The sequence below is a fragment of the Hippocampus zosterae genome, chromosome 14 (assembly GCF_025434085.1).
Source record: "Hippocampus zosterae strain Florida chromosome 14, ASM2543408v3, whole genome shotgun sequence".
Lineage (NCBI taxonomy): Eukaryota > Metazoa > Chordata > Actinopteri > Syngnathiformes > Syngnathidae > Hippocampus > Hippocampus zosterae.
The window spans coordinates 19860790-19887404 of NC_067464.1; the positions used below are offsets into that span (position 1 = coordinate 19860790).

General features: G+C 47.1%; 1 long non-coding RNA gene across 1 annotated transcript; it reads right to left on the reverse strand.

The window, feature by feature from the left end:
• Positions 1–10887: 10887 nt before the first annotated feature.
• LOC127614556 (uncharacterized) lies at positions 10888–11799 on the reverse strand. The gene is made up of 3 exons (XR_007966599.1): positions 11394–11799; positions 11106–11226; positions 10888–11000 (listed from the first exon to the last, which is right to left on the reverse strand). It is a non-coding gene; the product is annotated as an uncharacterized LOC127614556 (long non-coding RNA).
• Between the last annotated feature and the right edge of the window lie 14816 nt (positions 11800–26615).

The window sequence follows — 26615 nt, forward strand, 5'->3', positions numbered from 1 at the left end:
ATAGCAGCGGTTTTGAGGAGTAATGGGACAATACCAGAAGAGAGTGAGGAGTGGATAATAGCAGATATGTGAGGAAGCACAGAAGGAAGGCAGGATTTAACAAGGGATGAAGGGAGGGGATCAAGCTGGCAAGTGGTGGGCTTGGATTTGAGTATGAGGTCGGATAATTCAGCAGTCGTTGGTAGAACAAAACTGGAGAAAAAATGACAAGGAGAAGAAGTTTCAGATGGGGGGGGGGCAGGCAGGTTGTGATGGAGTTGGTGATGGATCTTGAGGATTTTGTGGTTGAAGTGTTCCATTATGGAGTTGCAGGTTGCTGTGGAGTACAGGTGGAGGGGGAGAGAGTTTAGTGGCCGGAGGATTTTGTTCATGACGGAGAAGAGAGATCTTGAATTTCCTTCGTTGGAGAGGATGAGGCCAGAGTAGTAGCTGGATTTGGCTTGTGCAATTTGGTCCTTGTATTTAGTGATATGGGTAGTGTACATGTCCTTATGGATGGTGAGACCGGTTTTCTTATAGAGTCGCTCAAGTTGGCGGTTTTTTGATTTCAATGATCGAAGAGCGGGTGTAAACCAGGGGGCAGATGTAGAGAATGAAGCAGTCCTGGTCTTCAGGGGGGCGAGAGAATTAAGAGTATTTGTGAGGCAGGAGTTGTAGTGGGCGGTGAGGTCATCCGTGTTTGAAAGGGTGTCTGGAGGCGGGCAACGGTCGATCATGGAGCAGAAGGTGTCAATGTTGATATTTTTGATATTACGAAAAGAAATGAGGCGGGAGGTTTTGATCGTAGAGAGACGGAGTACGGTGTTAAAAGTGAGGAGAAAATGATCGGTTTCAGGAAAAACATCAGCAGTGGGCTTGGAGGGGGAGAGGCCGGAGCAGCAAACCAAGTCCAATGTGTGGCCTTTGATGTGGGTGGGGAAGTCAGTGAGACAGTGTATCGCGAGACTCTCCAGGTAGGATGTGAAGTCTCTTGTGAGTGGCAGGTTGGGGTTGTCCATGTGAATATTGAAATCTCCCAGCAAAATTAAATTTGGCGAGAGAGTGGATAAGTGTGTGATTAAACTGGAAAATTCATTGATGAAATCATTATGCGGCTTTGGGGGGCGGTAAACTATGGCAATGATGGTTGGCGTGGGTCCAGGGAGTTTAAACACCATGCATTCAAAAGTGCTTGATTGAGGAACGGAGACTGGTAAGACTTTCCATTTCTCGCGGTGGATTACCGCGAGCCCTCCTCCACGGCCGTTGCCGCGGGGGCGGCAGATGTAAACAAAGCCGGGAGGAGTGGAGTCATTCAGAGCAGCGAACTCGTTTGTTTGTTGCCAGGTTTCTGTTAAAACGAGGAAGTCAAGTTTGCGTTCGGCGAGTACATCTTGAATGAGGTGTCCCTTGTTCGTAAGTGAGCGGATGTTCAGCAGTCCAAAGTTGACAACGGAGGTGTCGTGTTTGACGGCGGCAGTGCCGTTAGCCGACCTAGCCAGGCGGGCTACTGCATAGTCGGTGGTGTTGCGGCCGCGGTTCCTGGGAGGACGTCGAGAAGTGGACCAGGTCGAGTTGATTGAGCCAGCATTTTTGCAGTCAACATGTCTACGCGACCCGCGGTGAATGTAGCGACGTCGAGGCAGGCGAGCGATGTCAGGATGATGGTGCAGTTCCGGCGGTGGAGGCTCCGGTGCAATCCCCCGGATCCGGAGAAGATCCGCGACAGAATAATGGAGTAGTCCTGTCGCTGAATGATGGCAGAACGTCAGAAGTATCAGAAATAACCCAAAGGCGGCGAAGTTGTGCCGCGCCATGACAAGGGAGAAATGCCGGTGCGGTGACAGCCGGTAAGTTTAAGCTAGCGGCGTTAGCCCATGGACTAAGTTACGATTTGGGTTTGGTTGACCAGGTGAAGCTATGATTTGCTACATCAATCACAGTCCAAACAGTCCAAAAACAGAAGGGCAAGGAAAAATCAGAAGAAAAATATGTGCTTTGTAAAGATTGGAAACGTTTTGGAATGAGAAGCGGCGACATGCACGCCAGCGTCCTCTCACCCCGGGAAGTCTGGAAAGACGTTTCAAAATGTCCAGGTTCAAGTGCGAGCTATGTTCATTTTCTTCAAGTTTTACTCAATTGACTATTTACTTTCAGTCACCGTTTTATCATTTTACTGAGTTGGATAGCTAGAGTGGATATTTAGTTGACGGATGTTTTCATATGATTTGGCAGAGTTTTGCTATGCCAAATCATATTGCGCTTTAAGTTCTAGTTGGTGGGGTGTTCGTTGTCTCTCTGTGCTTGTGTTGGTTTACTTTAAGTACCAATTTTGGGCAGTGAGTTTCGGGACTGGGCTTTGAGGGAGGGTATTTAGTGACCTGATCCACCTCTTAATAGGGGTGTTCACACGGCAACTTTTTCTCCGGTGTAGCACAGAGGCTGCCCCCCGTAGAGCGTTCACACGTACTAAGTTATACCGGTGTAGCCCCTGAAAACAGCTTAAACCAGAGCAAATTTAACCCTGCTCAGGAGGTGGTTTAACAGTTTACTCCAGAGTAAATGCTAGTTTGCGAGGCAGCACCGATATAAAATGGGACGTGTGAACGCTACAGGAGCAGACTCGCTACGCATCAGAAGAGTTGATTACATACGGGTATTAAATGCGTTGCTTTCGTGCTCTGTTGTACTTCCGTCATCTGTTATTTCTCTCACGTTGGTGCAGCACAGATGCAAATATGTGTGTGAACACCCCTATTAACACCACCACGTCACAAAATAATGTACCCCCAAAAAACCCATTTTCTTTCATTTTGTTTTTTTCTTCCCCTTTTGTCTTTTAGCAGGTGGCAAACAACTTGAGGCGCATCAATTTGCATTGCACATAGTCTTAATTCATTAGTTAGAAAATTGTGCGATCAGGTCCCTGCACTTACAGACATTAGGAACAAAGCCAAACCAAACCAAACCAAAGCTCGGCACATTGTTACGTATTTCCGTTCAAGCACTACAGCCAAGGAGAAGTTTGCTCAGGTGCAGCAACAGATGGGACGTCCAACCCTGAAACTTATCAATGAAGTGCCAACACGCTGGAACAGTACCTATGAAATGCTGTCAAGGCTGCATGGTGAGAAGGAAGTGTGGGTATCTCTGGCCTCCCTAAAGACAGATTTGGCTCCACTGACAGCTGATGAGTTCACCATTATAGGAGAAGCACTACTTGTGCTTTCTCCATTCCATCAGGCTACAGTGGAGTTGTCTGAAGAGAGGAAAGTTTCAGGTTCAAAGGTCATCCCGATGATGAAAATGCTGCACTTGAGCCCCACGCTTAAACCCTGCACACATAGCCAGTCATACAACTCCATGAACACCTCAAGCGTCGAGTCACAGACACTGCTTCCAGTTTGGAGTCTATGAGTGTGTTAACCTTAGCAACACTTCTAGACCCCAGATTCAAATCACTTGGATTCCACAGTTCCTCCAGGTGCACGGAGGGCATATCCTGACTGCGGGCTGAGTGCATGCGTGTCATCGGGTGCACAATCGAGGCCAAGCCTGGACCATCATCACAGCCCTCTGCAACCACATCAGGCATGTTATTCATCATTATTAGTTTATTGGAAACTGTTCTAAATGCCAATTTGTTTGTTTTTGTTTTTTAGGTGGCCTGTGGAGTCATCTGGATGATGAGGTGGGGAGACTGGGAAGAGGTGGTGCAATAGCAAATGCAGTATCTGAGGTCCAGCGGTACCTGGCACAGGGGATTATTGCACGTGACCGGGACCCGCTGTTGTACTGGAAGGACCAACACACTTCTTTCCCAAACCTCTCCCACCTCGCAAAGGAGTTCCTTTGTACGCCAGCCTCATCCGTCCCTTGTGCGCGTGTGTTCTCCACAGCAGGGGAAATTGCTTCTAGAAGACGCAACAGGCTGAAGTTTAAAACATTGGAGCATCTTATTTTTCTCAATAAAAATTTGTGAAGTCAAAGCCCACAAGCATCCTCATTCAAATGATCTTCACATTATTTGAACACATTGAATGTTGCAAAATGAATGCATGGATGTGAATGATATTGTATACACTTCATCATCAAATCGATGAATGACCTTATGAAAATTTCTTGGAACAGTTGTAGATGCAAAACCATGCTGGCAGCTACATAATAGATAATGTTAAAAGAAAAATATCCCAAACCATAGGGATCCTCCCAAAAACTAAGGATGTGCTGAATAAGAGATCCTTGTACACATTATACTTTTATTACTTCCATATTTGACCTATTGTGTGAAAATATGGGGAAATGCCAGTAAAACACACTGTTTTAAGACTACAATACAAAGCACCCCTCCGTGAGTCGTCACCTTACCGTGGTGGAGGGGTTTGTGTGTCCCAATGATCCTAGAAGCTAAGTTGTTTGGGGCTTTATGCCCCTGGCAGGGTCACCCATGGCAGGGTCACCCATGGCAAACAGGTTCTAGGTGAGGGGCCAGACAAAGCACGGCTCAAAGACCCCAATGATGATTACAATAAATGGATCTAGGTTTCCCTTGCCCGGACGCGGGTCACCGGGGCCCCACTCTGGAGCCAGGCCTGGAGGTGGGGCTCGTTGGCAAGCGCCTGGTGGCCGGGCCTACACCCATGGGGCCCGGCCGGGCACAGCCCGAAGAGGCAACGTGGGTCCCCCTCCCCATGGGCTCACCACCCATGGGAGGGGCCAAAGGGGTCGGGTGCAATGTGAACTGGGCGGCAGCCAAAGGCGGGGACCCTGGCGGTCCGATCCTCGGCTGCAGAAGCTAGCTCTTGGGACATGGAATGTCACCTCTCTGGCAGGGAAGGAGCCCGAGCTGGTGTGTGAGGCAGAGAATTTCCGACTGGATATAGTCGGACTTGCCTCCACACACAGCCTGGGTTCTGGTACCAGTTCTCTCGAGAGGGGTTGGACTCTCTTCCACTCTGGAGTTGCTCACGGTGAGAGGCGCAGAGCAGGTGTGGGCATACTCATTGCCCCCCGGCTCAGTGCCTGTACATTGGGGTTCACACCGGTAGACGAGAGGGTTGCCTCCCTCCGCCTTCGGGTGGGTGGACGGGTCCTGACTGTTGTTTGTGCATATGCACCAAACAGCAGCTCAGCATACCCACCCTTTTTGGAGTCCCTGGAGGGTGTGCTGGAGAGTACTCCTGCTGGGGACTCCCTTGTTCTGCTGGGGGACTTCACTGCTCACGTGGGCAATGACAGTGAGACCTGGAGGGGCGTGATTGGGAGGAACGGCCCCCCCAATCAGAACCCGAGTTGTGTTTTGTTACTGGACTTCTGTGCTCGTCACGGATTGTCCATAACGAACACCTTGTTCAAACGTAAGGGTGTCCATATGTGCACTTGGCACCAGGACACCCTAGGCCGCAGTTCGATGATCGACTTTGTAGTTGTATCATCGGATTTGCGGCCGCATGTTCTGGACACTCGGGTGAAGAGAGGGGTGGAGCTGTCAACTGATCACCACCTGGTGGTGAGTAGGCTCCGATGGTGGGGGAAGATGCAGGTCCGTCCTGGCAGACCCAAATGTATAGTGGGGGTTTGTTGGGAGCGTCTGGCGGAATCCCCTGTCAGAAGGAGTTTCAACTCCCACCTCCGACAGAGCTTTTCCCATGTTCCGGGAGAGGCGGGGGACATTGAGCCAGAGTGGACCATGTTCCATGCCTCTATTGTTGAGGCGGCCAATCTGAGTTGTGGCCGTAAGGTGGTTGGTGCCTGTCGTGGCGGCAACCCCCGTACTCACTGGTGGACACCAGCAGTAAGGGATGCCGTCAAGCTGAACAAGGAGTCCTATCGAGCCTTTATGGCCTGTGGGACCCCAGAGGCAGCTGACGGGTATTGATTGGCCAAGCGGGCCGCGGCTTCGGTGGTCGCCGAGGCAAAAACCCGAGCGTGGGAAGAGTTCGGTGAGGCCATGGAAGCCGACTTCCGGACGGCTTCGAGGAAATTCTGGTCCACCATCCGACGTCTCAGGAGGGGGAAGCAGTGCACCACTAACACTGTATACAGTGGGGATGGGGCGCTGCTGACTTCGACTCGGGACGTTGTGAACCGGTGGGCAGAGTACTTCGAAGACCTCCTCAACTCCACCAACACGCCTTCCTTGGAGGAAGCAGAGCCTGGGGACTCTGAGGTGGGCTCTCCTATCTCTGTGGTTGAAGTCACCGATGTGGTTAAAAAGCTCCTCGGTGGCAAGGCCCCAGGAGTGGATGATATCCGCGCGGAGTTCCTCAAGGCTCTGGATGTTGTGGGGCTGTCCTGGTTGACACGCCTGTGCAACATCGCGTGGACAACAGGGAGAGTGCCTCTGGATTGGCAGACCGGGGTGGTAGTCACTCTTTTTAAAAAGGGGGACCGGAGGGTGTGTTCCAACTACAGAGGGATCACACTCCTCAGCCTCCCTGGTAAGGTCTATTGAGGGGTGCTGGAGAGGAGGATCCGTCAGGAAGTCGAGCCTCAGATTGAGGAGGAGCAGTGTGGTTTTCGTCCTGGCCGTGGAACAGTGGACCAGCTCTACACCCTTAGCAGGGTCCTTGAGGGTATGTGGGAATTCACCCAACCAGTCTACATGTGTTTTGTGGACTTGGAGAAGGCGTTTGACCGTGTCCCTCGGGGAGTTCTGTGGGGGGTGCTTCGTGGGTATGGGGTACCGAACCCCCTGATACGGGCTGTTCGGTCACAATACCACCGATGTCAGAGTTTGGTTCGCATTGCCGGCAGTAAGTCGGAATCGTTTCCAGTGGAGGTAGGACTCCGCCAAGGCTGCCCTTTGTCGCCGATTCTGTTCATAACCTTTATGGACAGAATTTCTAGGCTCAGCCGAAGCGTTGAGGGGGTCCGTTTTGGGGGCCTCAGTATTGCATCCCTGCTTTTTGCAGATGATGTGGTGCTGTTGGCTCCTTCAAACGGGGCTCTCCAACTCTCACTGGAGCGTTTCGCAGCCGAGTGTGAAGCGGTTGGGATGAAGATCAGCACCTCCAAATATGAAACCATGGTCCTCAGTCGGAAAAGGGTGGAGTGCCCCCTCCGGGTCGGGGAGGAGATCTTAACCCAAGTGGAGGAGTTCAAGTATCTTGGGGTCTTGTTCACGAGTGGGGGTAGGAGGGAGCGGGAGATCGACAGGCGGATCGGTGCAGCGTCTGCTGTGATGCGGACGTTGTATCGGTCTGTCGTGGTGAAGAAGGAGCTGAGCCAAAGGGCGAAGCTCTCAATTTACCGGTCGATCTACGTCCCAACCCTCACCTATGGTCACGAGCTATGGGTCCTGACCGAAAGAACGAGATCCCGGATGCAAGCGGGTGAAATGAGTTTTCTCCGCAGGGTGTCCGGGCTCTCCCTTAGAGATAAGGTGAGAAGCTCAGTCATCCGGGAGGGGCTCAGAGTCGAGCCGCTTCTCCTCCACATCGAGAGGAGCCAGATGAGGTGGCTTGGGCATCTGATTCGGATGCCTCCTGAGCGCCTCCCCGGTGAGGTGTTCCGGTCATGTCCCACCTGGAGGAGACCCCGAGGAAGACCCAGGACACGCTGGAGAGACTATGTCACCCAGCTTGCCTGGGAACGACTCGGGATCCCCCGGGGAGAGCTGGAAGAAGTAGCTAGGGAGAGGGAAGTCTGGGCTTCCCTGCTAAAGCTGTTGCCCCCGCGACCCGGCCCCGGATAAGCGGTAGATGATGGATGGATGGATGGATGGAATACAAAGCAATCAGAACAATCACTGGCTCCAAATAGACGGAACCCACAAATCCACTGTTTATCAAATTCATCCATCCATCCATCCATTTTCGGAGCCGCTTAATCCTCACTAGGGTCGCGGGGGGTGCTGGAGCCTATCCCAGCCGTCTTCGGGCAGTAGGCGGGGGACACCCTGGATCAGTTGCCAGCCAATCGCAGGGCACACAGAGACGAACAACCATTCGCACTCACACTCACACCTAGGGACAATTTAGAGTGTTCAATCAGCCTGCCACGCATGTTTTTGGAATGTGGGAGGAAACCGGAGCACCCGGAGAAAACCCACGCAGGCCCGGGGAGAACATGCAAACTCCACACAGGGAGGCCGGAGCTGGAATCGAACCCGGTACCTCTGCATTGTGAAGCCGACGTGCTAACCACTGGACTACCGGGCCGCCCTGTTTATCAAATTAAACAATGAAATCTCATGACCTGATTTACTTCAAAATCGCCTAATTAATGTACAAAGCACACAATAACCTCCTTTGCCAAAACATCCAGAAGCTTTTTGAAATTCGAGAAAGTTTTCATAATTTAAGGGGTACTAACCTATACAAAAAAATCCAAAACACGAACAAACATCACGCAAAGGAGTGTATCTGTAATACGTGTAAATCTGTGGAATGATTCTGAAACAGACCAGTAAAATGAGTAACTCTCTTGCTGAGATTAAAAATGAATTCGAGAGTAGTACTAGAAAACTACACAAATCAGAATTAAGCTGACAAATTCGATACACTCATGAAATATAGCAATACATCAGAAATACTTTGATGAGATTATTTAATATATTAATGAAATGTAGCATTCATTATGAATATGAGAAAATCGACATATACATGCGCTGCAATGAGTGTGTACTGTATATACAAACCTAAAGTTGTAAAAATATATAAGTACAGCATACATAAGGGTAAAAGCATTTGTTGATATGTAGACTTTCTTTCCTATTTTGAAAAATGATCAATTCATATATAAGAAGGGGTAGGACTCGGGGTAGGTTTTTTACTTCTTTCTACTCCTTTGAACACATATTTGTGATGATGACTATTTTCTTTTCCTTATTTTATATCTTATCTTCACTTTTTGCCAATTTATTACCGAATTGTATATTTTATATGTTCAATATACAAAAACATTTATCAGTTTAGTCTGTTAAGTGGGTTGGCTGCAGGGATCTTGAAGGTCCAGCAGGTTGCAGTGGTCAGTGACACAGTATCAGCACAGTATCAACACAGTGTGTCAGTGTGTCGACACGCCTCATGAACCCATAAGTTATGCCTGCAATCATTAATTGACTATGTGTTATGGTTTGGATGTGACCCCAATAGCACGACAACAGGCAGGTATCGTGGAAGCCAACACTTGGAGTAGTTTATTTAAAAGTCTTCACAAAATCACTCAGGGAGAAGCACCAGGAGTCCACAAGGAAATGTCCGCACAAGGAACAAGAAGCCGCAGGAGCCGACAACAGAGTCTACTGGTGTGGTGACGGCACGAACTTGCACTGGGGAATGGTCTGTGAGTCAATTTGTACCAGTCCAAACGAGCAGATAGGCAACAGGTGGGTGATGAGCTGATGAGTCTCAGGTGTGAGGTGCAGAGCACCCTCGCTGAGGAGGCTGCCTGGCTGGCCCCTCCCTAACACTAGGCCTGCAATGAAGAACGCTTCTGCTTTTAATAAAGATATATTCTTTATTATCTACTCACATCTATAATCATTATTTATTCTTCATTATGTACTCATATTTATCCACTATATACTAGTGATGGGTCCATGAGGCCTCATGAGGCGTGTCGACACACTGACACACTGTGTTGATACTGTGCTGATACTGTGTCACTGACCACTGCCACCTGCTGGACCTTCAAGATCCCTGCAGCCAACCCACTTAACAGACTGAACTGACTGATAAATTGTTTTGTATATTGAACATATAAAATATACAATTCGGTAATAAATTGGCAAAAGGTGAAGGTAAGATATAAAAAAAGGAAAAGAAAATAATCATCATCACAAATATGTGTTCAAAGGAGTAGAAAGAAGCAAAAAACCTACCCCGAGTCCTACCCCTTCTTATATATGAATTGATCATTTTTCTAAATAGGAAAGAAAGTCTAAATATCAACAAATGCTTTTACCCTTATGTATGCTGTACTAATACATTTTTACATTAGGTTTGTATATACAGTACATACTCTTTAGAGCACATGTATATGTCGATTTTCTCATATTCATAATGGATGCTACATTTCATTAATATATTAAATAATCTCATCAATGTATTTCTGATGTATTGCTATATTTCATGAGTGTATCGAATTTATCAGCTTAATTCTGATTGGTGTAGTTGTCTTGTACTACTCTCGAATTCATTTTTAATCTCAGCAAGAGAGTTCCTCATTTTACTGGTCCGTTTCAGAATCATTCCACAGATTTACACCTATTACAGATACACTCCTTTGTGTGATGTTCGTTCGTGTTTTGGATTTTTTTTGTATAGATTAGTACCCCCTAAATTATGACAACTTTCTCAAATTTTAAAAAGCTTCTGGATCTTTTGGCAAAGGTTATTATTGTGTGCTTTGTACATTAATTGGGCGATTTTGAAGTCAATCAGGTCATGAGATTTCATTGTTTAATTTGATAAACAGTGGATTTGTGGGTTCCGTCCATTTGGAACCAGTGATTGTTCCGATTGCTTTGTATTGTAGTTTTAAAACTGTTTTACTGGCATTTCCCCATATTCCCACACAATAGGTCAAATATGGAAGTAATAAAAGTATGTGTACAAGGATCTCTTACTCAGCACATCCTTAGTTTTTGGGAGGATCCCTATGGTTTGGGATTTTTCTTTTATTATCCATTATGTAGCTGCCAGCACGGTTTTGCATCTACAACTGTTCCAAAACATTTTCATAAGGTCATTCATCGATTTGATGATGAAGTGTACAATATCATTCACATCCATGCATTCATTTTGCAACATTCAATGTGTTCAAATAATGTGAAGATCATTTGAATGAGGATGCTTGTGGGGTTTTATTTCACAAATTTTTATTGAGAAAAATAAGATGCTCCAATGTTTTAAACTTCAGCCTGTTGCGTCTTTTACAAGCAATTTCTCCTGCTGTGGAGAACACACGCTCACAAGGGACGGATGAGGCTAGCGTACAAAGGAACTCCTTTGCGAGGTGGGAGAGGTTTGGGAAAGAAGTGTGTTGGTCCTTCCAGTACAGCTGCTTCGTGGAACCTTGATTGTCAAACATGGAGTGGAGAGTCAACCAATAATAATTACCGATTGTCAATTAAATCATCAACATAGCAACCGTGAAAAGATGAGTGAACGTTTGTATACCTGGCGTAATACTGGGTGTATCGCGAACTTCATTCTCATGCTTGGCCCGATAATGCCTCAGCATGGTGGAGGTGCTTCTGTTGGTGTATGACAATTCGACCCGGCAAATTCGACATTTCACCTGTAATGAAATGTGAATAAGAAGTAACCAAGAGTTACCTTGAAATGTATTCGGATTAGAATGGTACAACACATGTCAATAGTCTGAGAGGCACTCGGTGAGTGCCTCTCGCCGAGAGGCTCTCGGCGACAGAAGGCGATTTGAATAAATAAATAAATAAATAATACCTTATTCTCCGGGACATCAAAATGGTCCCACACGGCGGATGATTTGCGTCTCTGCTCCATAATCGGCAAGGAAGGCAAGGCACGAACACGAAGTCTGCACTGACACGAACTTCGACAAGCGAGCGTGAGTGAGGTCTGGCTTGTTTCGGCAAGTGGCATTGTGTCGCCAAACCCACTTCCTTAAATACACTGTGCGGCGGGCTTTTGCTGCGTCAACGCCCTCTGCACTGAGTCGACGCCCCCTGGACTAAGTGGCGCAGCCTGTACTGTGCCAAGCAGCCGATGCAGTCTAAACTGCACCGGTGCAGTTCACGTGTCAATTAGCAGCCTGGACTGTGTCAACGCAGCCGATGTGTCAATTAGCAGCCTGGACTGTGTCAACACAGTCGATGTGTCAATTAGCAGCCTGGACTGTCAACGCAGCCGGTGTGTCAATTAGAAGCCTGGACTGTGTCAACGCAGTTCACGTGTCAATCACGTGACGTAATGAGCCAGCACATGCATCGACACGTGGTTTGCTCTGTGAGCCCGGCGCATGTGTCAATGCATCGGTGTCGCTGGACCCATCACTACTATATACTTCATCCATTCTCCGAACCGCTTGATCCTCACTAAGGTCGCGGGGGGTGCTGGAGCCTATCCCATCTGTCTTTGGGCAGTAGGCGGGGGACACCCTGAATCAGTTGCCAGTTGCCAGCAGCGCACACAGAGACAACAACAATCCACGCTCACAATCACACCTAGGGACAATTTAGAGCGTCCAATCAGCCTGCCATGCATGTTTTTGGAATATGGGCGGAAACCGGAGCACCTGGAGAAAACCCACGCAGGCCCGGGGAGAATATATACTCACATTTATAATCAAGAATGCTTGGTGCACTGTGTGGAAGTTGAGTGACGCAACCACCTTTCCGAGGGCGTGGTTGGGAAGAGATAAGTGTTAAAACTAAACAGTGAGCAAAGTTGGACACTGAATGGAGCCATCAACATCAGCTGCAAAGTAATGTTTTTGTAACAATTGCACACATGTACGTAATTTACACTCACTTACACACACATAGTCAAACAAGTTCAGTGTGTGTTCAACAGCCCCCACCCTTTAGGTTGGACAAACCTATGTAGTAGATTTCCCAATAAATGAGGAGGTGAAGCTGGAGATCGTTAGGGTGACGTGTCAAGAACTGAAACCAAACGCTTCTCCTCATTCCCTCCTGGTACCAGAAGTGAGTCTCCTGTCTCCTCCTTGTGTTTTATTCCTGAGTGTCAAATTGGATAAACCTGACATTTTTGGGGGCTGGTCCGGGATCGCAATATGCCTGACGCCTCCAGACGCTGAGTCGACGGCCAGTAAGACCGTGGCCACGGCTAAAACACCCTTTCCGGGACTGGGTTTCGGCTCCTTCTCTGGGGGCTGAGGGTTGAAGCGAATCCAGAGGAGAGCGGACTACTCTTGGTAAGTAGGGCGGCAGTGTCCTGTACGTACTTAAACTCCGCATTAACACTCTTTCAAGCATTGGATGAGTGTTTGCGCACCGGGTTTGTAAAGACGGAGGTCGGGGTGGTCTTTAAACTTGTTTTTAATTGGAACCCTCTGAGGACAGGTGTTGCAGATTTGTAACAACCGAATACCTAGACTACACCTGGTTCGAGAACTTAATTCGAGCCTGAGAGGGATCTATTAAGAAGAGGCTCTTTCAAGCGTTGAATGAGTGTTTGCGCGCCGGCTAAAAAGATGTGGTCTTTAAAGCCGTTTAACTGACAATATTTTTTCTGTTAAAAAAAAAGTATTGTATTCAAAGCCACTTCCTTCTGCCTTAGCTCATGAATTAGTTGTTGTCTTGCCAACGTGACAAAACTTAACACAACATGCTTTGTTGTCTCTTTGGTTTACACCACCACCTACTCGAACGAAATCTATCCAAATAAGCAAGCGATCCATTACTGTATAACAAACACATAGATAAAAAAGAAGTAGCTTGTTCTGTTAGTATCTGCTAGAATATTAACAAGGTAGTTTGTTCTGATAAATGTTTTGGGTTTTTTTGTTGTTTTTTTTTACATTTTGGAATTGTTGGTTTTAAAATAAAAGCCAATGGAACATCATTCTATTGTGTTTGGCTTTACCTTTTAATCACTATAGGTTTATTTACATTGAAGCTAGTATTACCATATCGAAATATCGTATCAAAGCCTTTCTCGTATCAAATTCAGATACTGTACTATGTGTCAAATTATTAGGCCTTATATCAAAGATGTATCATTACACTCCTAACAAATAAAACCACATACACAAAATGAAAAGCATGGATTCCATTGTTTTTCATATTTTCATTCAAAATTAAAAAAAAAAAATCTCTGTTGATCCCAGACAAAAGCACAGTCAAATACGTGCAGATTTGTGTTTCCATGACTTCAGAAGACCTGACACAAAGGCCACAGCTTTGTATCTTGGCATGAAACATTACCAATTAGTTTCAATGTCTGCTTTGGGTGAGTTCAGTACAACGTATCCCCTCTCCAACTGGCGTTCTATTGCTTTCAGCCAGCAAGACAAAAGCGATCAATTTACCAACGCGGCTGAATCCAAGTGGTGGTGGTGGTGGGGGGGGGGGGATTTCAAAAGAAATTCTTGATGAAAGTTTAATGAAATAAAAGATCAGTCATTGTGCTTTTAAGCTAAAAATGGAAAACTCCAGGATGTTAATTGAAAATCTCAGTTCAGTCTTGGGTTCCTTAAACCACCTTACGGCCACAGCTCCAGTCGGCCACCTTGACAATGGTGGCGCAGAACCAACTTTGGGACAGATGTCAGCCCGGGAGGAATTCCCCAAGGTAGATGGTGTTGCCTTTGCCTTCTTTGTTGTTCTTCCCCAGTGAGTGGCAGCTTCAGTTTGTTTTTTGTTTTTTTTCTGTGGACACTTTTGGGGGATCTCACCCATGAAAGAGGTATACTCATCTGGTGACCTGTCAAGGGCTCCGGTCTCCATGTGGTTGGGCTTTAGGGGGCACGTAAATCAGGTGTACCTCCAGCAGACCTCGGTCTTTGTGAACGATGCGCTGTTGTGTTTGACTCGCCTTGTCTTTGTTCTGCTTCTCGAAACACGTGTCTCTCATAGGGGATATTTTTCGGAGGTAGAAAATCTTCATTTCATTTGGTTACTGCACCTTCGTAATCAGCTTCATCTCCCGTGTTCTCAAATGTGAAGAAAATTTGCTGTATTTCGGGCCCTGCCAAATGTAGCAATCGTGTTCTTTTTTGCGTAGCATCACAGATTCCTGACCTGGTTAAGTAGAGTTTAAAACTACGTATCCACTTCTGCCAGCGGACACCGACCTCGGCTGAGTCGGGCAACACATCAAAGGGAACTCCCGCCGGGCGACTGAGCGCCATTTGTTCTTGTCGAATTTTCTTCTCTTTTCAGTTTTAATTTGAAATAACTTCTCAACATCTAGGGGTCCTTCCGTTTACTTTGATTTCAATCAAATTCTCATCACCATTTGTAGTCGTATTAACACCCCTGAGCAGACTGGACTTGCACCTTTCTCATTCCCGCTTTATTTCACTCTTGTGACTACATAACATCACATTCAATTACGTCATCACGTAATATACGCGTGCATTGAGGAATGCCATGTAATGCCACTATAATATGTCTATAGCAGGGGTAGGGAACTCCGGTTCCTCGAGACCCACATCCTGCCTGTTGTCAATCTCTCGCTACTACAACATACCTAATTCAATTGGCCAAGATCGTTTCAGGCTTCTTCAGGGCTTTCTGATGAACTGATCGTTTGAATCGGGTGTGTTGGAGTAGGGAGGGATCGAAAACAGGCAGCATTTGGCTCTCGAGGAACCGGAGTTCCCTACCCCCTGGTCTAGAGTTAACTTTGTTAAAATAGAATAATATATGACCTTTCATGATTCAACTCACTGACAGGGGAGATAAAAAGCCGGACAAGCCCATAGTAGGTATTTTGTGCGGGAGTTGCTCCAGTAAACAACTTGTGCGAACCTTGTCGCCTTAAAAGAAAACAAGAGCAGCCACAAATGTTGTGACTTAGTGTAATGTTTGAAAATACAACACTCTCCACAGCAGACGTTACACTCCCCCATATCCAGAATGTACGTCAGTTGCACGTGTGAAGCCACCGACAACTGATATCACCAAGATGCCCACATTTTTGCTTTTCTTCTTCTTCTTAATATTATTATTATTATTTTCCAATTAGTATTAGCTGTAACAAATTAAAAGGACAAACAGAAAATGTGTATTGTGGATGGTCCCTGAATAGGGCACAGTTGTTGGTTCGGGAACTCTGGCTCTCCTGGGGTTGGGGGTGAAGGTTCTGGTGTGCACCTGCCGACTTTATGTACTGTATAGCTTCATACAGAGACACCACCACCCGCGCCTGATGTCATGCAAACGGTTGTGTTAGATACCCTGACTCTGCTCCTTGTGTTTGTGTGTATGTAGTTGTCTTGGGAGACAATTGGTGCTGGGATCAGGTGTTTGCACCAGGTACAAGTAATCACCATCAGCAGTATGTTGAAGTTGGTCCCAAACACTGCCTCGTCGCCAGATCAAGACTCTCGAACTAGAGTTGGTATGTCCACCCACCTTTTTGAGTATTCTCAAGTACTTCAAGGTTTTTGACCTTGTCGTGTTTATGTATTCTCTGATTGCATTGCACCCTGGCTGCCAACACTGCACTGGACACGCTGCCTGCTACTAGACAACTCTTGGACTGCTTTCCAAACTACACCTGGACAATTCACCCTGCCTTTGCTTTGACTCAATAAACTCATCATTGTACTTCTTAGTTTGTCTCCAGTCTCTGCGATTGGGCCCTCCTAACGCACAGATTCGTAACAGCTTGTTTGTCATAAAATTTAGTCACATTTGAAATTGTTTAACATCAGACTTATTGTACTTAGAGGTTCCACTATATATTACAATATGGAATGTGATTTGAAATACAGAAACTACATTTATATTTACAATAATGGTTGGAGACATGATGGTCCAATGGACGAGTGGTTAGCGCTTCGACCTCATAGTGCAGAGGTGGAGGGTTCGACTCCAGGTCCGGCCGTGGAGTTTTAATGGTCCATGTGGGTTTTCTCCGGGTACTCCAGATTTCCTCCCAAATTCCAAAAACATCCATGGCAAGCTGATTGAACACTCTAAATTGTTCCGAGTGTTCCTAGTGTGAGCAGATGGTTCAATGTCTCTGTGTGCCCTGTGATTGGCTGGAAACCAGTTCAAGGTGTCCCCCATTTACTGCCGGAAGACAGCTGGGTTAGGCTCCAGCACCGCCTGCGACTCTTATGAGGATAAAGCGAATCTGAAAATTGATGGATGCATGGTTGGAGACACACCTGTGGATATCTGTTCCAATATATCTCCACAGGGAAGAAGCTATGAATTAAGAGCCCCGCAGTTATCAGATGCGATGCCACTGGATGTTCCTTTTTCCTGCTTAATCGACAGAAAATCCAACATCTAGCTTATACAGTTTATGGTACAAATATTGATGCACAATAGACTCTCGAGGGGTATCACCACAGGACGACATTACAGGGTGTGTGTGTGTGTTTGTGTTTAAGTACGTGTGTGCATCTAAAAATGGAAAAAGTATCAACCTGGGAGAATTGATGACAGGACTGAAGCTTTGCACAAGGAAGAGTGACCATTGCAAATCTCTGTATTGTTACAGTTTGTATGCTTTTATGAACTAAAACGGCAGATGTAGGTCGCAAAAAAGTTGTTCTATAAATATAAGTGAGCTAAGTGGAGTGGATTAGAAGTCATTAAGGCACGCATATGTGCCAGGCATTACACAAAACATGTGAGGCAATAAACACATGCCAGCCAACAGCAAAACAGAATGTACACATACATTCACGCGCACTTTCATGCTACACTGCACCATGTTCCAATGACACAGAAGGACACTTGAAAAGCTACTTGAAGCTATGTTGTCATCACCGATCAGATCACTTCAAGAAAGCCTATATTAGCCTTTGCGTGTGTAATCTTCATTACGTTCGCCGAATTGGGACAGCAGCATGTTGAACATTTAGCTGTTCTGTACTTTATATTCCAGGCCAACATGAAGCCAATCTCTGCTGAGATGAAAAAACGAATGTGCCTGAACCTTTAAGAGTATATGCAAGAGGTGAACCGATCGAATTTACCACTCTGCAATACTCTAGTAAGTATCAGTATAACACAACTGCAGGGTCGCAACAATGCAGGACAGTATTGCAGAGGTGGGCAACTTAAATGCTGGAGAGGGCCGCAATTGTTATTAAAATACTGTATATAATAACAATAATAATATAATTCACACAGAGAGAGAGAGAGACGCCCGGTTGTCGACTGGTTACCACGTCCGCCTCACAGTGCAGAGTTTCAGGGTTCGAATCTGGTCTCCGGCCTTCCTGTGTGGAGTTTGCATGTTCTCCCCGCACCTGTGTGGGTTTTCCCTGGGTACTCCGATTTTCTCCCACATTCCAAAAGCGTGCATAGTAGGTTAATGGAACACTCTAAATTGTCCCGAGGTGTGAGAGTGCTGGAGCCTATCCAAGCCATCTTTGGGCAGTAGGCGGGGCACACCCCAAACTGCCAATCGCAACCTCATGAGGATAACAGAGGAATATAGCTACATCCATTATCCGCTTATTCTCACAAGGGTCGTGGGCGTGCTGAAGCCAATTGCAGCCGTTTTTGAGCAGTGACAGTGGGGGCTCTTGATCAATTTCACTTTTGATAGAGGGGCACATTCAACCCAAGGCAAAAAAGACAACGATTCATTATTTGACTTTTTATTTCCATCAAACTTTGAGACCTTTGCAGACATAACAGAGTGATGATGAAAAACAGTATAATAATCACAGTAGAACAGAATTAAGTGCTGATAAAAGATTCATATAGGTGCAGATCTTGTGGAACAGTCTTAAAATGCCCCTACTATTACAGCAACCGTGTTCTGCGATTTTGGTGATGTCTGGCAAACCGTCTGAAGTGATTCAAGATTCAGCGCTTTTGGCCTCCTAGTCCAAATGCAAGTACACCAAGATTGCTTCATCTATTTTCATTCATCATGGACATGAGGTATGTTTTCCCATGATTTAATGTGGAAAAACTCCATTCTGCACTGCCAGGTCTTTAAATTTGCTGATGTATGTGGAGAAAGACAAACCGAATAGATGTACTGGTAAACGTAATTTTTGCATGGACACAGCATATACACTAACCTGTTACACTTACACTGTTTAGGCACTCAGACACACATAATTTTCTAAAATGTATTCATGAATACTTTTTTTTATAATTTGCATTAATGTAGTTATTTATTCGTTGATTGTATTCAGTAAATATAAATTAACACATTCTAAAGCCTGACCAGGGACTAAAATTGCAAACACACTGAAGCTTGATGTTTTACATGCATCTGATTGTCCCAATTTAAAAAGACAATGTCTTATATCTTGTTCCCTTTAAATAAACATAAAAAAGGGATATTAAAAAAAAGTTACACATATGCAGCCAGTCTCAGTTTCCTCATTCTCAGGATCTTCATCTGTCTCTCTTTGCTGCTCTGTGTCCTCTCTGACAATCATTTTCTCCCGTGTCCTCTGACTCGTCCTCTCTGGTGATCTCAACCTGCTCCTCTTGAGCTCTGTCACCACCATCATCTGTCTCTGTCTCAGTGTCTGAATCATTTAGTTTCTTTTTCATACAGAAAGAGGATGGAATTCCCTTTTTTCTCTTCATTTTAACAGTGAAGAGGACACTTCAGTACCCCGACTGTTGCGGGCTTGCTTGGTTTTGTGTCTAATATCACTCGGTGTCGTGGTAATCTTGGGACTGCTTCTCTGGGGGCTGCTTCTCCTCTACGCGCTAGTGTTTTTTTAGTGGTGCAGCGCACTAAAAGGTCTGACTAGAACAGGGGTGTCAAACTGATTTTTCTGGCGGGCCACATTGTCGTGACGGTTTCCCTCGGAGGGCCGTCATGATGGTGAATTTTGTGAAACCATTTAAATGTTTAATCGTCTCCACATATTACACACGCAGCGCACAACAAATTGATGGAAAAATAGTTTTAAAATCAAAAGTCAAGAATGATGACTTGTTTCAACATTGTTTACATTTATATAATAGGGGGTTTGGTCATGAAAAAGTGCTCGTATGTTATTATGGATTACATATGACAATTTGAAATTTTGGTTCAGACTTTAACAAGAATTTTGCAACTTGAAATGTTTGATTCGCTTCCGCGGGCCACATAAAAAGGCCAGATCAGGCCCGCAGGCCTTGACTTTGACACATGTGGAATACAATGTTGTTAGGTTGATTGTTTTTAGTTATACATTTGCATATTATTAATGATAAATTGATTAAAAATATATATTTTTTTCTTTTAATAAAAATATAATTCTTTTAATGAAGAATACTCACAAATGAATACTCACATTTATAATATAAGAATGCTTAGTGCACTGTGTAGCGGTTGAGGGACGCAACCAGCTTTCCAAGAAAGTGGTTGGAAAGAGATAAGTACCGTATTTTCACGACCATTCGGCGCACCGTATGGTTGGGCGCAGTCTCATTAATGGGTGCCATTTCTGTATTTTACACATAGACAAACCGCACTGTATTATTGGGCGCAGTTTTACAGTGGTAAAACATATGCCAGCTTAAACATACGGTATGCATGTGCGCACGCTAACACTTTAGCTTGAAGCATACGGTAGCATGCCAAGACATACGGATACACGCTAAAACACGTTTTTAAAAAGGCAACGAAAGCAGAACCGAGTTCCATGTGTATTTTATTGACAAGGTACTCACGTTTTTTGCTCAATCCTCACTCAGAAAGCCATCAAAGTCCTCATCTTCTGTATCCGAATTGAACAATTGTGCAAGTACCGGTAATCCATCCAAACCGCCGGGTTCCCTCTCGTTGTCAGAGTCACTCTCGTTGTCATGTGGCTCCACAGAAATGATGCCAAAAGCTCGAACAACTGTACTAGCAGATACGTTCGTTCAAGCAGCCACAATCCATTCACAGATTGTGGCGTAACGAGTCCGGCACTGCCTCCCAATCTTCGTAAAGCTGTGTTTGCCATCGATCATCTATTGCCGTTCGCAACTTTACTTTGAACGGCCGGTCGCAACTTTACTTTGAACGCCTGGTTGATGCCGATGTCCAGCGGTTGGAGTTCTTTAGTCAAGCCTCGGGGAATGACGGCAAGCTCGGAGTTCATTTGCTTGACTTGGTTTTTCACCACTGTTGTGAGATGGGCACGCATGGAGTTGACAGCGAGGCATGGAAAAAGCCATCCGGTCTCTTAACATACACCTCACTTAGCCACTCTCTCATCTTCTCCTCGTCCATCCAGCCCTTTTTTGCTTTGCTTTCACGATGACGCCGGCTGGAAACTTTTCTTTCGGCAGCGTCTTTCGCTTAAAAATCACCATAGGTGGCAGTTTCTGTCCGTTGGCAGACAACCAAGAACGACAGTAAAAGCAGACTTCTCGTGCCCCGTTGTGCATACCGTGCAACCGTGCTGGTCCCCTTCCTCTCCACAGTGTGGTTCACCGGGATGTCGAAAGTCAGCGGGACCTCGTCCATGTTGGTTATGTGGTTAGGCTGGATGCGTTTGTCGACAATCTTCTTACTGGAGTAGGTGCGGAAAACGGCCAGCTTTTCTTTGTAGTCCGCTGGAGGTTGCTGAGCCACGGTCGTCTTCACTCTCACGGATAGATGGTGCCGTTTCATAAAGCGAAAGCACCAAGACGGACTTCCTTGAAAATGTTCAATTTTCAATTCTTCGGCGAATGTTTTCGCCCTTAGTCGAATTGTTACCGCGGAGACGCTTCTGGCGGCTGCTCTTTCATCAAGAATCCACCGCTCCAGTTGATCTTCCAACTCAGGTCACCGCGCCTTCTTTCCACGGAAACTCAGCTTCGTCTTTTTGACTTGGCGAAGCTTCCTCCATTTGCGAACCATGGATTCGTTGACCTTAAATTCTCTAGCACCTGCTCGATTCCCATGTTTCTCTGCATAACCGATGGCTTGGAGTTTAAATTGAGCTTCGTAGGCGTGTCTCTTTGTGGAATTCATTTTCGGGGGTTCTTGGAAACCAAAACCGAAGTTGTTTTGCAATAATGCACATACTCACACTTTATACAGGTGCTGGTACCTGCTAGAGGCGTGCCTTTAGCGTCCACTTACACGCCCACCCTTCACTGATTGGCTGACCACTTCGCCGCTGTCACGTTCCGTGACTGTCAGCAGGCGGCGGGTTTTTCCCTCTGCCTACTGCACACCTGTTCTTAATTCGAGGGTGATTATCAGGCCTTTATCAAGTGGCTCTGGCAGCTCATTCTCTGCCGGAGAATTCCACGCCGTGCCATATTCTCTCGTGCTCTGTTTCGCTATTCGTTATTGTCTCGTTGCCTTCTTGCCTTACGGCCGATACTCTTGTGTTTTCGCGTTTAGACTCTAACAATTGTATTTATCGTATTTTCGCCAATGCAGGCCCTCCTCGTGTTTTGTTTTCCGCGAGCGTTTTCAGTTGTTTTTTCCTTCTTTGTTACTCCTGGTCCTTATTTGATCAGCGTTTTTTGTTACCGTTTTTCCCTGTCGGGCTCTTTCTATTTTTTGTCATTAAAGATACCTTTTGTTTGACAAGATTTTTTCGTTGTCTGCTTTCCGGGGATCCAACCCTTTACTTCCTTGTTCTGCCCGAAGCGATCTGTTATCGCTTCGGGCAGAACGTGACAGAATTCTCCGGCCAACATGGATCCCGCAGATATCGAGAAAATATTGTCCGCTCTTACCCGACAAGAGCAACAGATGAGTCAGCAGGGCCAAGCCATTTCGGAACTCCGAGGCGCGGTCTCCATGCTGGCTCATCGGTTCGACGAATTCGAACCTCGTTTAGTGCGGGTGGAGGAACGGAGACCCCCTCCCTCCGGGGCCCGTCCGACCACCCCGGAAGCGCCCCTCTCACATACCACTATGTCGAGGGAGCCATCGCTTCCACACCCCCCTCGTTACGGGGGTGAGCATGGGCAGTGTGGTCACTTCCTTCACAAGTGCTCACTCATATTCGACCAACAGCCGTCTGCCTACGCTAATGATGCCGCCAAAGTGGCCTATGTGATGAGTTTGTTGACAGGTCCGGCGGCGTCATGGGCGATTGCGACCAGCGACGCCAAGCCGAATCTCCGATCGTCGTTCCCTGAGTTCGTGACAGCATTTCGCCGGGTGTTCCACCATCCCGTGCGGGGCCGAGAGGCAGAGGGTCGGCTACTCGCCCTCCACCAGGGAGAACGATCGGTCGCGGACTACTCCATCGAGTTCCGGATTTTGGCAGCACAAAGCGGATACGCCGATCGAGCACTGAGTGGACTGTTTCGCCGTGGCCTGAACACGCAACTCAAGGACGAGCTGGCTACCCGCGACCACAGCACCGACCTGGAGGAGCTGATCGACCTCGCCCTCCTCATGGACAATCGCCTGAGGGATAAGGGTGTGGAAAATAATCGATATTAATCGATACATCGATGCGCACGTCCGCGATCCGAGTGCATCGGCTCATTCACTGGGTACGACGCGATTGACGGGTGAAATCGCGATTCATCACGATGCATTGATGGGTATCGGTAAAATCCGATTCAAGCGCCGTTTTATTCATGTTAAACGTCACATATCTGCCCTTTCCTAGGCGCAATGAATGCACCATCATTGCTTTGCGTTTTGTGTTGAATACGGACGGTAGCCGTGCGTCACATACAGTCCAGTACACAACGAGCGAAACATTATGGAAGTTAGCGCACGCAGCAGCAAGGAAACTACTATATTTAATGCAGCCGCAACATTCAAATCTTATGTTTGGAAATGCTACGGCTTCAAAAAGAAAGACGGAAAGCTTGATAAAACCTCCGTAATTTGCAAGGAATGTCGCACTAAGAAGCCATACAACGGCAGCACCACAAATATGCAGACCCACTTAAACCGATGGCACCAGATCACCGACAAGTTTCCCTCCCGCTTCCCCGCCCAGTTCCTCGTCGGACACCGGAGAAACTCTTGGTAAACCAGGTCAGGATCAGAAAAAAAATCGCCTCTTATTTTGGGAGTCCCCTTGCAACTCACTGTGACCGCGCAATGGCTATAACTAAGGCCACTGATTATTTCATATGCAAAGACCTCCAGCCTTAGCGTGGTGGACAACGAGGGTTTCAGACAGCTCGTGCACGTTTTGGAACCCAGGTATAAAATATCAGACAGGTCTGTGTTCACTTACAAACATATTCCCGATGTGTACAACAAAGTGAGAAGTGAGATTACTGTGTCGCTGAACAGTGCGCAAAGAGTTGCACTTACAGTGGATGGGTGGACATCTTGCGCTAGAGATTCATATACATATATATATTATTATTATATTTCATATAAGACACTCAGTGAGAATAGTCTGTTTGTGTTTACACTATAGCAACAGCTGTGAGTCTCAGGTGCCAAATTGTTTACATTTTTTTGCACAAAACCCAATTGTGAAAGGGCTTAAATAAGTTGTTTTACAAGTTCTACTCTTTATAAGGAATAAAGTGGTATCCTTTTTGTAATACCATACTGAATTCCATCTTTTTAAAAGCTTTTTTTCTTTGCTTATTTGCATCATGTTTAATTGCACAATATCGCAACAAATTGCATTGTATCGTATCGGATCGCATTGATTTGAACTTAATGTGTATCGAATCGTATCGCATCGTGACGACGGTGAAACGTATCGCATCGTATCGCCAGAAAATTCCATGTATGGTTTAAGTATCGCATCGCTGGCAGTGGATCGTGATGTGTATCGAATCGTCCTCAGTGCTGAGATTCACATCCCTACTGAGGGAGCGAAGCCGGGAGCGTGGAGTCCTCAGGCCTGCAAGGCTCGGTGACCACTCCCGAGTCCGGGAGACAGAACCCACGGAGAAACCGATGCAACTGGGAGGTAAAGACGTTGGTATGGAGGGAAGAAGTCGTCGTCTCCGCGATCGGGCGACGAATGACAGCGCCCCACCATCTCCTCACGCCACTACCAGCTATCCAGGATCGTCATTTCAGGCCCACCCCGAGTACTGTGAGTCACGATCCCGCGCGTCACCCCCCGAGTCTAACCGTATCGACATGCGACCGGGACACCCCAACAGACTGGAGCTCGATGGGGAGATATTTGGTGGGTCCCGGTCGAGGCGGGTTCGGGCCCTGGTAGACTCAGGGGCGGATGACTGCCTGATGGACACGGATCTCGCATCCGAACTGTGTTGTTTTCTGGAGGAACTAATCGATAGGAAGCGGGTTTGTGATCTCGATGGGCGTCTCCTGGCGGTCGTCACACATAGAACAGAGCCATTGAAGCTCCAACTTTCCGGTAACCATGTCGAGCACCGTTGCTTCCTCGTAATGCGGTCCCGTAACGCTCCTATCATCCTCGGTTTACCCTGGCTCAAGATACACAACCCCGTAATTTCCTGGGCGCGCCCAGCCATAGATAGTTGGAGCCCATACTGTTATCAACACTGCTTACAGTCAGCCGTCGGGGGGTACGATCGTGTCACACCCCCCGAGGAGATCTGCCTTGACGGAGTGCCGGATTGCTATCGGGACCTCAATGAGGTCTTCAGCGAGGATCGGGCGCGTTCTTTTCCCCCACACCGCCCCTACGATTGCGCTATAGACCTGCAGCCGGGCGCTCCGTTGCCGACCTCGCGGCTGTATCAGGTGTCCCAGCCTGAGCGCGAGGCGTTGACGGACTATATCAACAGCTCGCTCGCTGCAGGTCTCATTAGACCATCACGTTCACCGTTAGGGGCGGGTTTTTTCTTCGTGGGTAAAAAGGACAAAACCCTGCGACCCTGCGTCGACTACCGTGGGTTAAACGACATACCCATAAAGAATAGATACCCACTACCTTTGTTGGATTCCGCCTTTGCCCCACTGCAATCCGCCACAGTCTTCTCAAAACTAGATTTGCGCAGCGCTTACCACTTGGTCCGTATCAGAGAGGGTGACGAATGGAAGACCGCTTTTAAGACCCCTCTGGGCCATTTCGAGTATTTGGTGATGCATTTTGGGCTTACTAACGCTCTTGCCGTATTCCAAAACGTCATCAACGACGTTTTGAGGGACATGATAAACATTTTCTGTTTCGTTTATCTGGACGATATTTTGATTTTTTATAATTACAAGAGCACCAACAACATGTTAGGCTGGTGCTACAGCGTCTGTTAGAAAACCGGCTCTTCGTCAAGGCAGAAAAGTGTGAATTCCATGTCCCCGTCATCTCCTTCCTGGGGTTTATTATTGAACGGGGTAGGTTGTGAGCAGACCCCATTAAGACGCAGGCAGTCAAAGACTGGCCGGTTCCTACTAACCGCAAGGAACTGCAGCGCTTTTTGGGGTTTGCAAATTTCTATAGACGGTTTATCCGCGGTTATAGTCAAAAGGCGCTTCCCTTAACCCGCCTTACTTCTATTAAGACCCCATTTAAGTGGGACCCTACCGCGGATGCTGCATTCGGAAACTTGAAGGCGGCGTTTACCAGTCCCCCCGTACTTCAACATCCTGACCCCGATCTTCCCTTTATTGTAGAGGTGGATGCCTCGGATTCAGGGGTGGGGGCGGTGCTGTCCCAACGCTCTCCGGTCGACCAGAAGCTGCACCCCTGCGCCTTCTTCTCCCGTCGACTCACAGCGGCCGAAGCCAATTACGACGTGGGCAACCGTGAGCTGTTGGCTGTTGTCTCCGAATTGCAAGAGTGGAGACACTGGCTCGAGGGAGCAAAGGAACAGTTCACGGTCTACACTGACCATAAGAACCTCGCTTACCTCCGAACCGCAAAAAGACTAAACTCCCGTCAGGCCCGGTGGGCCTTGTTCCTCACCAGGTTCAATTTCATTCTCACATACTCCCCCGCGTCGAAGAACACCAAGCCCGACGCCCTTTCCCGTCTCCACGACCCCACGGGAGGGGATCGGCCCCCGGAAACCATCCTCCTGGTTCAGTGCATCGTGGGGGTCGTCCAATGGGAGATTGAGCAACGTATCCAGACTGCCCTGGAGGGGGTTCAGGTACCGGCGGGGTGTCCAGCGGGGAGGCTGTTCGTGCCTCCGCCCCTGCGGTCTGAAGTCCTGCAGTGGGGTCATGGGTCCA